Here is a 13382-nt window from a genome sequence, read left to right as displayed (position 1 = left end):
GGCGTACATAGTCCCGTCATATTAATGTGGCCACAGCCTACGTTTGACATCAACGTGCAACCATCACTCACAGACAACAGCTGATAGCAATCGACAGACTGGGTTTAAATGCGCTGGGTCTGGTGACCATGTAAGTACTAATCATGGTGCTTTTCGAACCATTCACGTACACTGCGATATGTGTTTCAAGCCCCGTTGTTCTGCTGGCAAGTGTCATCGTACCGACGAAAAATAAACAGCATATATAGTGGTCGGCACGGTCCCTAAGGACCGACTTGTTGATCCATTGGTTCTTATGGAATGACAAGATCGCTCAGGAAATGCCAAGAAAATATTTTTCCTGACCATTACGCTTCCTCTTCCAGCCTGCACCCTTCCGACGACTGTTACAGGGTGTTCCCTTTCAGACGTTTCATGTCGTACACGCCAACGGCTATCTGTCACCTGAAAAGGCCACCTGTTGCCTTTCGTTGGATGTCTGAATGCGGTACTGGCGTGCAAAGTCCAGACTTCGTCGCCACGAACAGCAATCATCAAGGGTGCGTGAACAAGGCGCATGCTGTGGAGCTCCACACGCAGCAACCTACGCTAAATGATCGTTCAGTAAACACTGTTGGTAGTCCGTTCGTTCACCTTGGCGATCAGTTACTAAGAAGTTTTCGAAAGCTCTGTCCTAACCTGACTCTAAACGTCTTTTCGCCCGTATACGTCTTCGCAGCCGTCGTTCATCCGCGTCTATGGCCCGTGGAGCATCAAAGTTGCCTCGGCGTCGGTTTTACATAGCGCCATTTTACCCGGCACTGTGCACATTAATTACGGTGGCCAGCAGACAGTCTACAAAATTCTTCCGCTTTTGGCCCGAAAGTACCCGTTGAAAGTTAGATAAGTCAATCCCTTTCTGCATTAAGACAATGACTGTTGTCCTCTTTCCCCCGTCAAGCTCTGTGTTCCCTCCAATGCAAGGGCTGTCACCTGCTGTCTATGAGTGGCTATCGTACGTTGACGTCCAACATAGGTGGAGGTACCATTGTATGATTGGACCGTGTATGTCTCCTTGGTTTCCGTAAATCAGGCAGTGCTACTCAACTCGTAACTTTCTCATCGCCTTGATAACGCTGCACATGGCAGTTAGCACTCAGTCAGTTTCTCTCGTAGCGTGTAACGTGATTACTGTTCTCTCAATAAACTGAAGTTATAATTAATAATTGTTGCCCAACAGTTAGGATGTTGTCTAAAGAGCGTAAAGCTGTTTAAGAGGAAGGAGTCTTTAATAAAGAGCCGGCCAATGTGTCCGAGCGGTTCTAGGCGCTTCAGGCTGGAACCGCGCGACAGCTACGGTCGCAGGTTCGAATCCTGCCTCAGGCATGGATGTGTGTAATGTCCTTAGGTTAGTTAGGTTTAATTAGTTCTAAGCTCTAGGGAACTGATAACTTCAGATGTTAAGTCCCATAGTGCTCAGAGCCATTTGAACCACTTTTTTTCTAATAAAGAGTTGGAACAGGTAATCGTTTTTGCACAGAAAAACGGTAAACCATAGTGTCAAATGAATATTTAGACCAGTAATGTGAACTGGCATCGCGAAAGTAATGAGAATGGTCTCACTTAAAACTGTTGGTTATCAGTTAAGGAGAAATACACTGAGATAACTGCTGGACAAATCTCAAAGTGAAAGTAGAGTTCCTTAATACAGGAAGCAGAGCTAACATCCGAAGCTGCCTTCAACTGTCGCTAATAAAACAGTGACCCGTATATAGAATAATTTTCCTTAAATTTGCGTCTATGGTCACAAACTTTTTGCTCACAGATTACCGGTTTCGGTCTATAATGACCATCTTCAGATCTGTGCTTTATAAAAACAGTGTCGTAATGCCACTATGGCTGCAGTACATTAGGACACTGTTTTTATAAAACACAGACCTGAAGATGGTCATTATAGATCGAAACCGGTAATCTATGAACGAAAAGTTTGTGACCATACAGGTAAATTAAAAGGAAATTTATTGTGTTTTAATATTGCGAAACCAAAGAAATACTGAACAGGACTTAGTGAAGCTGAATGCTGGCAAAAAAGGAGATTATTGACCAGATACCAACTGATAGAGATAAAACAGAGACGTATTTCTGTTATTAGCTGAAATACTGTAAGTACGTACACAAAACTGTTAGTGAGTGTTGAGCAATTAGTCTGGCTTGGACGCATCTAGAGAGCTAAAAATACAAATAATAATTTGTCTTATTAGTAAGACGTGTAATAAAATACTTGGATATGGTGAAATAGTTCTTAAACTTGGTTACATGCAACGATGCTACCCAGACAATCAATAAATCCTTGATGGAGTTTAAGACAACAACACAGTGCGTAATAGAATGGAGGTAAATGTTACTAGCGACGACGAATCGTCTAAGGACGGTAATGGGCAACGCCTTGTGTCTTTTACGTACTGCACATCATATTCTGATATCAGTGAACGGCCTTGCCACTGTGTTATCACCGGTTTCAGTCAGATTACCACAGTTAAGCGCTCTCGGGCTTAGTTAACACTTGGCTGGGATACCGTATGGGCCGAGAGCTTTTGGCAGGTGGGCTGCTTGTGAATCGAACTGAGGAGCTACTTGACTAAGAACTACCGACTCCGGTCTCGTAAACAGACAATGGCAGGGAGAGCGGCGTGCTGATCACGTGACACTCCATATCCGCACCCACTAACGCCCATAGAATGACACGGCGGTTAGTCAGTACCGTTGGGTCGTCCGGAGTCAATCCTGACGGAGCCAAATCCCAGTATTACGCCAGCCCATTGTATTGTTCGCAGAGAACATTAGCATGAATGTAATTTCAGTATCCAGCTAATATACCCTTCAAAAAAAGTTTTGCATCACCTCGGTTTCGAGATTTCCGGGACCTGTACAGAAAATTGGAATAGATATGAACATAAACATCATTTCTGCCCTTTCCATTGCTCATGAAAACCACACATTGCATGTTGTTCCAACATACAGCGAGACCCTCTGAGGTGGTGGTCCAGATTGTTGTACAAACAGGTACCTCTAATACCCAGTTGGTCCAGATTGTCCCACTCCTCAACGTCGATTTGGCTTAGAGTGGTTGTTGGGTTACGTCGTCCATAAACAGCCATTTTCAGTTTATCCCAGGCATGTAGGGTTCATGTCTGGAGAACATGCTGGCCACTCTATTCGAGCGAAGTCGTTAACCTGAAGGAAGTCATTGACAAGATGTGCACTATGGGGGCGCGAACTGTAGTCCATGCATGTTTCGCCAATATGCTGCCGATATGTTTGCACTTCCAGTCGGAGGATGGCATTCACGTATCGTACACCCTTTACGGCGCCTTTCATGACCACCACCGGTGTACGTTGGACTCAGATAATACCATCCCAAAATAGCAGGGAACCTCCAGCTAGCTACACTTACTGGACAGGCGTTCAGCCTGACCGGGTTGCCTCCAAACACGTCTCCGATGATTGTCTGGTTGACGGCATATGCGACTCTCAGCGGTAAAGAGAACTTGATGCCAGTCTTGACCTGTCCATTCGGCATGTTGTTAGGCCCATCTGTACCGCGCTGTATGGTGTCGTGGTTGCAAAGATGAACCTCGCCATAGACGTCGGGAGTGAAGGTGCGCATCAAGCAGCCTATTGCGCACAGTTTGATTCGTAACACGACGTTCTCTGGTTGCGCGAAAAGCATTATTCAACATGATGGCGTTGTTGTGAAGGTTCCTCCGAGCCATAATCTGTAGGTAGGGGTCATCCACTGCAGTATTAGCCCTTGGGCGGCCTGAGCGAGGCATGTCATCGCCCAGTTCATGTCTCTCTGTATCTCCTCCAGGTCTAAACAACATCGCTTTGGTGCACTTAGAGACGCCTGGATACTTCCCTTGTTGAGAGCCCTTCCTGGCACAAAGTAACAATGCGAACCACGGTATTAACCGTCTAGGCATGGTTGAACTACAGGCAACACGAGTCGTGTTCCTCCTTCCCGGTGGAATGACTGGAACTGATCGGCTGCTGGACCTCTTCGTCTAAGAGGCGCTGCTGACGTATGGTTGTTTACGTCTTTAGGCGGGTTTAGTGACATCAATGGCCGGCCGATGTGGCCGAGCTGTTTTAGGCGTTTCAGTATGGAGCAGCACTACCGCTCCGGTAGTAGGTTCGAATCCTGTCTCAGGCATGGATGTGTGTGATGTCCTTATGTTAGTTAAGTTTAAATAGTTCTAGGGGACTTATGACCTCAGATGTTAAGTTCCATACTGCTCAGAGCCATTTGAACCATCTGAGATCGATGAACACTCAAAGGGACAGTCCCTGTGATGCAATACCCACAGTCGACGTCTGTCTGCAGGAGTTCTGGGAACCGGGGTGATGCAAAACTTCTTTTGATGTGTGTATGTAACTAGTTCTAAAAACTGTTTAGTATATCCACTCAAATGCCGGAAAACGCAGATACTTCGCAGCCTTCACAGTGTAAATGAAAAATGACGAGCGTCCTCGTGATGTCATCGTACCCTTCGTTAGAGGGTTTGTGTAATGAAATGTAGTTCAATAGTATTAGTTTTAAAATTTTAAATAAACCCTCATTAACGAAAAATGTCAATTACTTTGGCCTTCTACACATTAGGTCCATAAATTTACGTTTTTGAAAATTTAGGTTAGTTACCATCTCCACAGTATTGTCCAATCAAATAACGAAACTCGGATTCAACAGTGTTACGCAGAAGAAAGTGGTAGCTAACGTAACCTGTCACATGTTGCTACATATTGACTAAAGAAAGAGACGTTCAATGTGAATACTAAAAATTATGATGGATCCCTGTCTAACACTGAAGTAATAACTCTGACAGGAGTGTCAGAACGACGATGATGAATTTCTTACTGTAAGAAGTGGTCCATCGAACAGCAAATTTGCGTGCTGCACACTGTAAATGTCAGTTCATATTCAGTCGCGCGAGTCAAGGGAATTTATTTTGGTCGATTATAATGAAGATGCATCACCAGCCGCATTTTCTGGGAACTTCTCAGATCCTGTTTCCATCGCTGGTGCCTACGAGATAATTGTGTAATGTTGCTGAAACATTTAATTACCTTTGGCAATTAAAAACGCCTTACTGCTTCTCCGAGGAAGCAGTTTCATCTCCGCGTATGATTAATTACCTCGCAATTATCCTTTGCCGACTAAGCTGAGCCAGTGAAACAAGAACAGTAAAAATAAGTAATTTACGAAGCCCTTAAACATCTACGAAGACTTCGCTTTTGTAGGGGTAACGTTTCTCATCTGGCGCGGGCTAAGTTTACTCTTACGAAGTAATTTCTGAAGTCGTTCGGGATACTTCTGCGGAAGATTAAAATCAAAGAATATTATGGAGTGTCGACTGAAAAATTTCCAGGAGATGTCATCGGTTACGCCCTGCCATCTTATGGATTCACGCTCACGGCTGGGTGCAGTAAATACTCTTCAAAGAAAAAGCTAGTACTAAATGTAATTTCTTGCTTTTCGTCGCTCTTATTGGGCAATCCAGGAACTTACTTAAACGATTTTCTCAGAATTTTACAGCAAATACCGTATGTAACGCACGTTCTGCTATTTGGCACTGAAACGGAAATTTAAAAAAATGGGCGGTATAAAAACGAGGATATGGAGACCTATATAAATGGTCCCTAGAGAAATACAAAATCACGCTGTTGGCTTCGTCGAAGAAGAGACAAGTGAGACACAAAGATATACGGCTTTGCTTTTAGTGGTTAACTTACCCAGAAATAAAATTTAAAGAAACGTAAGATCTCAAAAAATGGCTCTGAGCACTATGGGACTTAACATCTGTGGTCATCAGTCCCCTAGAACGTAGAACTACTTAAACCTAACTAACCTAAGGACATCACACACATCCATGCCCGAGGCAGGATTCGAACCTGCGACCGTAGTAGTCGCGCGGTACGTAAGATCTCTTGTCCCATCCACTGCCTCAAAGCCTTATCAACAGAGCACTATAAAATCAGCCTTTTTTCACAGTTATTGCTGCATGGCAAGTTTATTCCACCAAATATGCATTATGTTCCTTTGCAATTATGGGAAGTTTAAAGGAACTGAAAAAGTTTGTTACGTATAACCGTTGCCATGTTCTTGTGTTCGTAATTTTTATGTTATTCCAATTGACCCAGCTACATAGATCTAATGTGTTCCTTAAACCCGTCATACTCTTCTCTCAGAAGTGAAATGATAGAAGGTCCGTGAATTCAATGATACTCCATCCAAAAGTCATACGAAGCCATCCACGGGGTGGAAGATAGAAGTGGACTGAGGAAAGCGCTAATGAGGTCGTATGATGCTAGCAGGGAGATGCCAGAACGGCACTCGTTAAACAAGTAATATTTCTTATTCCTGTGAGCAATATTATTAAACGTGGGGTTGTTACCGTGATGATAAAACCATAAGCGCGAATATAGAAATAGACAATTGCCATACTTAATAAAATTAAATGAAAGCGTAACAACAAAGTAGTTACTAAAAAAGAAAATCCTACCGTAATGAAACTTTAGTCATTATTACCACCAGTGTTGTTATTATCTCATCTGACATCTGCTGTTGGAATCCGACCACCTCATGACTTCTCCACACATTGAGGTCTTCAGTTCTATACGCCTCCATATATGCTCCTAAGTGCTTTCTAAAGCCACCATTTAAAAACGTCTTAAATGTCAGTTCTTTTTCAGCCATGTGAGCCACATGGAATGTTTTTGGTCGGCTTTAATGAAGATGTATGCATAATACTGATTAATAAATCTGATTTGAGTGTCATAAGAAATATGATGATTTCCTTACTATAAAAAAAAGGTCGTCCATCGAACAGCAAATCTGCGTGCCGTTCCACATTACGAAAATAGTTCTTTGCAGCTACAGAGCACGTTTTGAGATCCACAAACTGTGAAAAGTCAGAAGAACACCTTCGAATACGTGTTAATGGAATGTACCTAAGCCACCATAGTTTTGCTAATGACGTTGTTGAGCTCTTTGCCTCTAGCGCAGATAATCTGTAACACATAATTGAAGAACTTAATAAAAGAGTTTTTGAAAGTAGAATTGAAATCTATTATAACGACTAAAATAATGTATAATGATCTCATCGAAAAGTAAATCATTCGAATCAATAATTACGCCTTAGACCCAGATAACGAATTTCTGTGTATAGAGTATGGGAATACGACGACTCGCTGGTCAGAAATAGAAATAAAAAAGTGTCAAAATGTTCTGAAATTATTTTGACCAACTAAACAGAGTTTTCAAAACAATGCCTCAAATGAACCGGAAAAGAAATATTTACTGTCGGTGCGTATTACGTCGTCTTTGACTTAAGATGTTAAACGGAGGCTTATATTGAGAAAAATACTTAAAAATTGAGAGATTACGTCATCAACAACTAACAGATTCGACATGGACAGACAAGACGAGAAAGAATCAGGGAAAGAATCAGGGAACTTCCTTGTTTGACTCCTCTTCCAACTCTGTGTCATTCATTAACATTCAAATCATTCATTAACATTCAATGATCATTTTCTCCAGAGTGACGATCTTTTATGACTACCAGGGCTCTGATAACTTTCATCCATCGACTGATTCTATAAGGAAGGAAAAATTTAAAAAATTATTTTACAATATGGCGGTAAACTCTCACATCAAACTACATTTTTAGCTCCTATCATAGCTGCTTTTTCGCTTGGTCATTTTTTCCTTAACAAGTGTTCGTCTTGATTTGAATCTACTGTTTACACTATCTGATCAAAAGTATCCGGACGCCCCCAAAAACATACTTTTTCATGTTAGGTGCATTGTACTGCCACCTACTGGTACTCCGTATCAGCAGCCTCAGTAGTCATTAGACATCGTGAGAGAGATGAACGAGGCACTCCACGGCACTCACGGACTTCGAACGTGGTCAGGTGATGGGGTGTCACTTTTGTCATACGTCTGTACGCGTGATTTCCACAGCCCTAGACATCCCTAGCTCCACTGTTTCCGATGTGATATTGAAGTGGAAACGTGAAGGAACTCGAACAGCACGAAAGCGTACAGACCGATCTCGTCTGTTGACTGACAGAGACCGCCGACAGTTGAAAAGGGTCGTAGTGTGTAATAGGCAGACATCTATCCAGACCATCACACAGGAATTCCAAACTGTATAAGTATCTACTAGATGTACTATGACATTTAGGTGGGAGGTGAGAAGACTTGGATTTCATGGTCGAGCGTCTACTCATAAGACGCACATCACGCCGGTAAATGATAAACGATGCCTCGTTTGGTGTAAGGAGAGTAAACATTGGACAATGAACAGTGGAAAAACGTTGTGTGGAGTGCCGAATCACGGTACACAACGTGACGATCCGATGGCAGAGTGTGGGTATGGCGAATTCCCGGTGAACGTCATCTCCTAGGGTGTGTAGTGTCAACAGTAAAATTTGGATGCGGTGGTGTTATGGTTTGGTCGTGTTTCCCATGGAGGGGCTTACGCCCGTTGTTGTTTTGCGTGCCACTATCACAGCACAGGCCTGCATTGATGTTTTGAGCCCCTTCTTGCTTCCCACTGTTGAAGAGCAATTCGAGGATGACGATTGCATCTTTCAGCACGATCAAGCACCTTTTCATAGTTCACGGTCTGTGGCGAAGTGGTTCCACGACAAGAACGTCCTTGTGATGGACTGACTCGTACAGAGTCCTGACCTGAATCCTATAGAATGCCATTGGGTAGTTTTGGAACGCCACTTCGTGCCAGGCCTCACTAACCGACATCGATATCTCTCCTCAGCCCAGCACTCCGTTAACAATGGATTGCCATTCCCCAAGAAAACTTCCAGCACCTGACTGAACATATGCCTGCGAGAGTGGAAGCTGTAATCAAGGCTAAGGGTGGGCCAACACCATACTGAATTCCATCATTATCGATGGAGGGCGCTATGAACTTGTAAGTCTTTTTCAGCCAGGTGTCCGGATAGTTTTTATCACATAGCGTATCTCTATATAATCTTCTAGTAACCTTAGATTATTATTTATCAAGTTCGTCGTTGTTAGTGTCTCTGCATTCCTATTCTGCATCAAAGTTATATCTTTTGTGTCTTATCGTCGCTTTTTTCCTGGGAGGAAACATCCGAAAGGATCTAGTCTTTTCTGTTGCTAACAATTTAGGATTATAGTTTCATGCAGGTCGTACCCTTCATATTTCTACTTAATAAGTAAAATGTTTGCAAAATTTCGTTGTTTAGGTAAGCAGTTATCCACAGTAAAAGGTATGACACCAAGCGCTATTCCATAGAGATGCATCCGCCTTCCACTATGTATTGATGTAGTGATGTGTTTGTCCATATGAACAGGCATTTCCTCTACAAAAATGCTAAGCCAGAATTTTTTTTAAAAAAAATGTAATGCCCAAGCTGTAGGCTATTTCACTCGTGTAGTTGCTTAGGATCACTGTATAACTGAAAAATATCGCCATCTGGGAAAGTTACGTATTAAAGACATGAAGAGTCTCCCCGCCGCTTCACTATCACTCCCTAGACTTATTTATATAGCTCAGGGTCTACAACATTCACAATTTTCTGTTGTAGTTCGATGAAATTATCCTTACGAGAACAAAATGTATGCTTTCTGCTACTCTGGCAGTTTAATGCCATTTTTTGTCGTCGTTATGCTTAAATAATCTTCATCATTCATAACATTTGTTTTAACACCAATGACCAATGGCGCTATAACGGTTTTATGCTTTCTAATCCCTACCTCCGTGTTCACTGACTCGAGAAGTTCCAAAATGTCGCCTGCGATAGGTACTGATAATTTGCAGATTTTCTTTAGTTTAGCCTGCGATTTAATCAGTCATAATTAAGTTGAAAGTTTTTTTAATACTCGTTGTAACCCATAATCCTTAAAACGTGACCATTTTACGCATGAAGTAGTGGGTTTTATTTTCTTGGGTTTTGCCGGTTGTGGAATATAGGGAAGTTGTGAGAATTTAGTAAATATTGGTACATAGTTTTCAGGTAGGTTTCAGCATTGTTTGCACAACAGTCGATTTTCGAACATATCGAAATTTAATCATGTAGATATACGTAATTTAATGCAATAGAATACGTGTGTATTTTTGGATTTTTCAGCACAACATTTTTAGCACGCAGTAATAAGTAATACTGGGGCAAACAGTGGCAGACATACACGTATTGCGCCAGTGATGGTAAGGACTGTCCTAAGAAAGGCTCAGCCCCACGAACTCTGAGCAAAACCAACGCAGGGACTTCTTGACACCCATATGTCTTGGAATCATCAAAACCATTTTCTGTGAAACTTAATTTGGGATTACATTTCTGGGTAAGAGAACATTTTTTCCTCACGTATGACCGATACTTTGGTTTTCGAAGCTAAGAAATACTCCACGTAATCAACCGTTTAAGAGAATAAACGTTTCTACAGCAGTAGACACTGATAATGGGTTTTGCTGTCACAATAGCGAAATACATCAACTGTGAGAATTAAAATGCAGTCATGCTGCGGATAATTATGGAAAACTGGGGACCGGTAGACCAGGGGGATGAAAGGTGAATTATTTTCTCTTTGCAGTGACCTCATAACGTCTTTGATCAGCTCCCACTGAAATTAAAAAAGCAAAAGAAAACGAAGCATGTGAATATGAATTTCATTTGGTATACAACAAAGGGAGTCATCAGGACGAGGTATATGACAACAATCATTAACCAAAGAAAATTACCCATCCAGATCTCCGTGAACAGGAAAAAAAAAACAGAAACAGAAAACAGCTGGTCTTATACACATTTTCGCTTTAATTTGCGGAACTCGATATATTCACTGCACCGTTCCTGTGACAAATCGAGAAAGGTTTCTGGATTAGCCCCTGACACAAGAAATTACAGAACGCTCATTTTGATGTGGCTGCTGCTTTTTCGTGTTTGTGAATTCAATTTAGTTCGTATAAACTATGTCTCCGGCATCAGATGATGCTTTTTGAGTTCTTTTGAGGAAGGAGGATATTAAATTTCGGCAAAGAAAACATTGTATAACAGATATTCAAATATTGATGTAATGCGTGTCCCACATCTGCAGACGCCTGAGAGAGAAGAGGTGAGGGAGTGGCAGGATGAGAGCGAGAGATAGAGAGAGAGAGAGAAAGAGAGAGGAGGATGGAGAGATAGATATAGCGAGAATGTGTTTGTTTGTGTGTGAAGGAGCTGGAGGACGCGTTGGTGATGCGCTACGGCAGTATGTTAATCGGACATTCCTGATGGGGACGAAAGGTTGAGAGTTTCTAAAAAATACAGTCAACACAGAACTGTTTTGACTGTAGCAGAGGACACATGGTAGCCCCTAGTGGCTTGCACCTCTGGTGCATTTTATTTTAATTGTGACTATCTGACACTGTTAGGTATGACCGCAGCTTTCGTATTTTTTGGTACTTTATGCTGTACCATTTAGTTTTAATTTTGCCCGAGGAAGGTGTCCCTTGTGACACCGAAACCTAGGTTATAAATTAATTGTGTTCGCGACTGAGGGCTGTGTTTTTCAAAATTTTGTATTATATTCTCGTTCTTAGTCGACTCAGTCTTCTTTAAACCGCTGGGTTTTGATCCAGCGTCGTTTAGCTAACTCTGTGTCAGTCACTTGTAATACGTGCAAGTTCGCTTCAATCTGGCTGATTTCATTATTACTCCAACAGACAGATCTTTATATACAGTGTGCAGATCACGATTATACTTCCTCCTACAGCTTCATGTTTCACGATTGTGCTAACAGTTCTTTGAAGCTCCTTTCTTTCAAAGGGATGCAGTATTTCTGCATCTTTTGATTTTTACGACAAAGATTTCTAGGCGTATGTAAGCACTGGTCTTGTAAATGTGTTAAGCGTGTACCATTTGGTGGTATGAGCGCTGGTCTTGTAGTAAGTGTCTTATAAATTCTTAATTTGGCGGTAAGAGCCAAGAGCCTTGAGAAGAAAGGTTTTCTTTAAAGTGATATAGGCTTTCTTGGCTGCTATTAACCTTGTGTAATTTCATAACAGGTGTCACTTGAGTGGGTCACTGTCCATTCCGGATAAGCATAATAATGATGAGGATATTTTCCCCTTACGTGATTTCCCTGGAACCATTTAATTTGTCTTCTAATGATTGACATGTATTGTCATATTCCTACTGGCCTGCTCAAAGCCGAGATCTTTCAGCTATATGTATGTCATCGACAAGAGCTATTTTCTCTGCCCTGGGACTGGGTGTTTGTGTTGTCCACATCATTCCATCATCATTCATGAAAGTGGCGCCGGCTGATGTGGCCGAGCGGTTCTAGGCGCTACAATCTGGAACCGCGCGACCGCTACAGTCACAGGTTCGAATCCTGCCTCGGGCATGGATGTGTGTGATGTCCTTAGGTTAGTTAGGTTTAAGTAGTTCTAAGTTCTACGGGACTGATGGCCACAGCAGTTAAGTCCCATAGTGCTCAGAACCATTTGAACCATTTGAACCATGAAAGTGGCGAGATTAGACTGCGTTCGGACTGGATGTGTACGGGCGCTGATGACCGCGCCGTTGTGAAACCCACAAGCCAATTATCATCATCATCATCGACACGAGCTAGTATTAGCGCAATGTTCACTAAGGGGCATAAGATAATTCTAATTTTATTTTACCCACGCAACTATAAAGAGGGACGAAACATATTGCTCACACTGCTGTACTGAAGATATGCAGAAACAGCATTTTAATTAACGCTTTATTTGATTAATTTACTAATATGTATGGAGACTTGTTCTCCTGAGATATTCGCCAATGGAGAAGGGATTGGCCACCAATAAATCATTTTGCCTCTTCTGAAACAAAATTTTATTACTACCTAAATTTTTTGTGACTAATGACAATGTGTTGAAGATATGTGTTGCTGAAATGTGGACGCCTTTCTGGATCAAAGCCTCTTCCAATCTTTATATATCGTATTCTTTTTGCAAGGATGTCATGTATAGAAATTCTGGTTTGAAAACGCAATATTCTTAATGAAAAATTTCCTCACATAACAATTATATTGGGTATCAGTCGTTGGTACCCAAATTCCTTTAGAAGGCTACTGCTGTACGTTCTTGAGTTCGCATCGTAAATACACTCCTGGAAATGGAAAAAAGAACACATTGACACCGGTGTGTCAGTCCCACCATACTTGCTCCGGACACTGCGAGAGGGCTGTACAAGCAATGATCACACGCACGGCACAGCGGACACACCAGGAACCGCGGTGTTGGCCGTCGAATGGCGCTAGCTGCGCAGCATTTGTGCACGGCCGCCGTCAGTGTCAGCCAGTTTGCCGTGGCATACGGAGCTCCATCGCA

Source organism: Schistocerca piceifrons, chromosome 8 (genome assembly GCF_021461385.2).
Source record: "Schistocerca piceifrons isolate TAMUIC-IGC-003096 chromosome 8, iqSchPice1.1, whole genome shotgun sequence".
NCBI classification, from domain to species: Eukaryota; Metazoa; Arthropoda; class Insecta; order Orthoptera; family Acrididae; genus Schistocerca; species Schistocerca piceifrons.
This window is presented reverse-complemented; position numbering follows the sequence as displayed.